Genomic DNA, 5,000 nt, shown 5'->3' with positions numbered 1-5,000 from the left:
GAGAGAAAGAGAGAGAAGGACTGACTGAGCTAGGGGAAGAGAGGAGAGGTTGTGAGAGAATGAGGAGAGAGAGAAAGAGAGAGAGGGATTGACTGAGCCAGGGGAAGAGGAGAGAGGTTGTGAGAGAGTGAGTAGGGAGTAGAGAGAGAGAGAGAGGGATTGACTGAGCCGGGGGAAGAGGAGAGAGGTTGTGAGAGAGTGAGTAGGGAGTAGAGAGAGAGAGAGAGGGATTGACTGAGCCGGGGGAAGAGGAGAGGTTGTGAGAGAGTGAGTAGGGAGTAGAGAGAGAGAGAGAGGGATTGACTGAGCCGGGGGAAGAGAGGAGAGGTTGTGAGAGAGTGAGCACTAGAGGGAGAGAGCAGATGAGATTGGCTGCAACACAGATGCTGCTCTAATACTGTTTGCTCATTTCTTCCTCCTCTCCCCTCGTCACTCTTTCTTGCTGGCTTCCCTCTGTTTCTTCTGTTTCACGCTGTGTGCTCCCTCCTTCTCCTCAGTAACCCCCCTCTCTTTCTCTCTCTTTCTCTCTCTCTCTCTCTCTCTTTCTCTCTCTTTCTCTCGCGCTCTCTGTCTCTCTCACACATGCATCCCCACACACTCACACGGTCGTCTCTCTCTCTCTCTCTCTCCCCCACTCTCCCGCTCAGCAGAGGAGAGCAGTAGGGATTTTGCTCCTGCTGTGTTGGTTGCAAGGCAGTCACAAACGCTGCTATTTTCAGAGCAATATATTTTCTGTGAGTGTGTGTGTGTGTGTTTTTTGTGTGTGTGTGTGCGTGCGCAGACGCTAGCCATGGAGGACACGGCATTGGCTCGCTCTCCTAGTGCGCTCTCTCTGTAACCCCGTGCGTGTGTGTGTGTGTGTGTGTGTGCACCTGCTGGAGACTGCCCGAGAGGATGCGAGTGTGTGTGGGCATGTGTGACGAGGAGAGCCAGGTAAAGCAGGGACCCGTCAGGGGGTGTGGTTAGATGACAGGAGCGGGATTCTCACACACGCACACACACACACCCTCACACACATACGTACAGTATGGCGAGTTTCGGTAAACTCACGGACTACTTCAACCGCCGACGGTCTCGAGACGAGATCCGCGGAGGCAGAGAATCTCGCCGGAGTGGAAGCTACTGTTACACAGCAGCTGAGGCCAGGTACACACGTGTGTGTTTGTGTGTATTTGTTTGTATTTCCTGTGCGTGTTTGTTTGCGTGTGGTGTGTGTATGTGTGTGAGCGTGCGTGCGTGTGTGTGTGTGTGTGTGTGTGTGTGTGTGTGTGTATATTTATGTGTCTTGGCAAGATAGGGAGAGGTGCATGCAGCAGCAGGGGCAGCGCTGTAATCAAAGTCAGACACACGTGCAGTTTGGTGTGACTGTGTGCATGCTCTGTGTGTTATGGGTTGGCTGCTTATGGTTGAATGCTGACTGCATTGAGTAGAGAAAAGTGTGAATATGCTGTAGTTCTACAGTGTGGCGTCTTTCAGTGTTTTCCAAAGAGAGAGAGAGAGAGAGAAGAGAAGACAGATGTCTAGATCCAGAGAGGGTACATGTTTTAGAAGAAAGCTGTGGATTTGATCTGTAATCTGTAAGTCTGTGTTTATTAGCAGGAGGTGGCAAAAGAAGTAGACAAAGACATTTTAATCTTCTGACTCAAGTATATTTGTACACACACACACACACACACATACTGTACACACACACACACACACACACACACACTAATACAAGCAGTCTCTTGACAGCTCTGGATTAAAGGCTGAATGTATAGTTTGAATAATTTTTTCTCTATCTCTGTGTGTCTCCTCTCTTTTCGCATACACACACTTGTTTTGCCCTGATCTGCCACCCCTCCCTCAGTCTGTCTCTCTGTCCACTACTTATTCTCTCTGTTCAGCATTCCATCTCTCTCTCTCGTGTCAGAGAGCTGCTCTCTGGAGATAAAAGTGGTGCTCATATTATAATCTTCTTTTACTGTGTGTGTGTGTGTGTGTGTGTGTGTGTGTGTGTGTGTGTGTGTGTGTGTGTGTGTGTACGGGTAGGGGTAGGGGGGTGGGGTGGAAATTGGAAATGTAGGTTTAATCACATATTAATTAGGAGCCACAGAGCCAGGTGAGTGAACCCTCAAGCCAGTCAATCCCTGTGATGAGTCAATTAAGTCCTTAAGTACAACAAAAAGCCAACATACACACACACAAGGGCACACACATGCACATGGTTATACACACTTCATACACACACATGCACATGGTTACACACACTTCCGACATACACTTGCACCCCACATGCAGGGAAGGACAGACACATACCACTGACACTCACAGACACAGAGGCATACCACTGACACTCACAGACACAGAGGCATACCACTGACACTCTCTCAGTCCTCTTCTGTCTCTATTTTATAGAGTCACTTAGCAACAGGTCTGGAGGACAGAAGTAGAGGTTTTATTTGAACATGGACGCTGGACCACGTCCAGGAGATAAAAAGGCTCCTCATGTGCATCTGATGAAATGACTGTAAATGGTTTGTTTATGAATGTTTGTGAATATTAAATAACATATTATTATTTTGCAGCTGCTACAGCTGCTGTTGCTGTTGTTGTTGTTATTGTTGCTGTTGGTGTTGTTGTTGGTAGTGATGTAGTTGTCGTTGTTGTTGTTGGTGATAGTGTTGCCGTAAAATCTGTGGCATTCTTCTGTTGACCGTTTACATAATACCAATTGTATCTGTTTCGTTTTATTTGTGGCTGCGGATTGTACTCTGTCTCTCTCTCTCTCTCTCTCTCTCTCTCTCTCTCTCTCTCTCTCTCTCTCTATCACCCTCTCTCTCTATCACCCTCTCTCTCAGTGTGTGTGTGTGTGTATGCGTGTGTGTGCTTGTCTTTCTGTGTATGTCTCTGCGTGCGTTTATTTTTTTCTGAGAAACAAAAACTGAGGCTCACTGTTCACAGTGGGCATTGTGTAACAACAGATGAATTACTGCGCATATGAATGAGTTGAGCCTTTGACATATTTCCCCCTCTGAGTGCAGATGAACACACACAGACACAGCCAGCGTCCCCCACAGCGTCTTTGGGTGGGTTTAGAGGGGGTTGGGTAAATGTTAAGTTGTTTTATGCTAAATATGTGCCACAGTGTTTGACAACTGGTGTTTGCACTGAAGAGAGAGAGTGTGTGTGTGTGTGTGTGTGTGTGTGTGTGTGTGTGTGTGTGTGTGTGTGTGTGTGTTAGAGAGAGAGAGAATTGTTGCTAATGGAATTCTTTAGGCAGTACCCTTAGGATGAGACTGGCAGTGATAGATTTACTCCTTTTGTGTAATATATCAGATCGGGAAGGCACACACACAGACTTAAATACAAACATCCTTCTGTCTCTCAGCGAGACATCTTTGTCTCTCACTCGCTGTTTTGCCCTCATTCATTCTTTCTCTCACACTCACACTCGCACACACAGTCACACACACACACACACACACACACACACACACACACACACACACACACACCACACCTTCGCGCTTGACCACACTGTAACATCTCAGCCTCTGTCACAGTGCTCCCTATGAATGTTTCCCATTGACATAGTGCATGTACGAAGACGCTCCCATAAAGTGCTCCATCTCCAGGTATGAGTGGGAGAGTCCTCAGGGCTTCCTCAGGCCTAATGAAATGTTAATAGAATGGTGTTTAAACACCTGCAGTGCAGTGCCCTCCTTGCCTCATCTCACCAGCAGGGGTCGCTGCAGCGTGTTCCAAACGGCCAGCACCTGGACCGTACCTCACTCCCTCACAGGGAACTCTGCCAGGCGCAGAGATGGCTCAATAATAAACACACACACACACACACACACACACACACACACACACACACACACACACACACAGAAGGAGAGAAAGAGACTGCTGAATATGTATTGGCCAGGGCACATTCCGCATCGTCTTGCTGCGTAGCCAGCACCATTATTGTACAAGACTCTCCACACCTGGGTTAGCTCTGCTCTGCAGTGTGGTCAGATTTAATGACAGGTCAGGCTTTTAAAAATATATATCTAACTGCCGGGCCTCCTAGCTCTTCTCTCTATATACAGGTGGCATTAGCCAGACACAGTGTCTTTGAAGCCCATGCCATGGTTTGTGTTTTCTTACTGGTCCAAGCCACCAATGGAAAAGACTCTCATAAATGTTTGGCTACGATTCCCCATCACAGATGTGCACACCAGTGTAAAATGCTGAATTGCTCATTCCCATTGTGTGTTGGGTGCTGCTGTTTATTGTTGGTGTTCTGCATGGGTTGCTAATGGTTTCTAAATATCTGCAGGTCGTTGGAGCGAAAGCTGCAGAGGCCGCTGCTGGCTAAATCTCGCACGTTACCCAGCATCCCCCAGTCCCCCACTGTGGCACGTGTGATTAGTGAAAGTCCGCCACGCCGACGGCTACCCTCCAGTCCTGGCCACTCCAAAGCCTGCACTTTACCTTCTCCAGGTGTGTATGAAAGCAGAAGTGTGTGTGTGTGTGTGCATGTGTGTGTGTGTGTGTGTGTGTGTGTGTGTGATTGCACATGTGTGTAGGCATGTGCATTCTCTGAAATACTTACTTCGTGTTCAAAGTAGAGCTCTCCATCAGCATACACACTTGTGGTGTGTGTGTGTGTGTGTGTGTGAATCCGCTCTCTCAGGAAGATTTAGAGCTCTCTTCCTCATCAGGTGGTATAAGATTGTGGGGTTGGGATTGTGAAATCCTCTCTCTCAGAAAGCTTTAGAGTCAAGTCCTCTTCCTCATGAGAGGATGGACATGACCTTCAAAGCCTCGCCTCTTCTCTCTGTTCTCCTATCCAACACTCTTTCTCTCTCTCTCTCTTTCTCTCTCTCTCTCTCTCTCTCTCTCTCTCTCTCTCTCTCTCTTTCTCCCTCCATTTCCCCCCTTTCCTCACTCTTTGTCTCTTTGTGTGTGTGTGTGTGTATGTGTGTGTGTGTGGGAGCGAGTATGTTAAATTGTCATGTGCACCAAAG

At 47.8% G+C, this 5,000-nt stretch overlaps 1 protein-coding gene across 4 annotated transcripts in view; it reads left to right on the top strand.

Moving 5' to 3' along the window:
• LOC121699722 (ankyrin repeat and fibronectin type-III domain-containing protein 1) overlaps nt 1-5,000 on the top strand; it is a 107,293-nt gene that overhangs the window by 20,510 nt on the left and 81,783 nt on the right. For 2 of the 4 annotated variants that reach the window (XM_042082066.1, XM_042082067.1), the window contains one exon: nt 4,310-4,473. The exons of 1 other annotated variant lie outside the window; for it this stretch is intronic. The gene's annotated coding sequence lies outside the window, so the exon portion shown is untranslated. Of the gene's footprint in view, nt 1-948; nt 1,147-4,309; nt 4,474-5,000 lie in introns of those variants that run through there. One more of the 4 variants, XM_042082068.1, reaches the window with a different exon arrangement.

The sequence above is a fragment of the Alosa sapidissima genome, chromosome 24, assembly GCF_018492685.1.
Source record: "Alosa sapidissima isolate fAloSap1 chromosome 24, fAloSap1.pri, whole genome shotgun sequence".
Lineage (NCBI taxonomy): Eukaryota > Metazoa > Chordata > Actinopteri > Clupeiformes > Clupeidae > Alosa > Alosa sapidissima.
The sequence above is the reverse complement of the archived record's forward strand: the minus strand, read 5'-3'. Positions and strand labels throughout refer to the sequence as shown.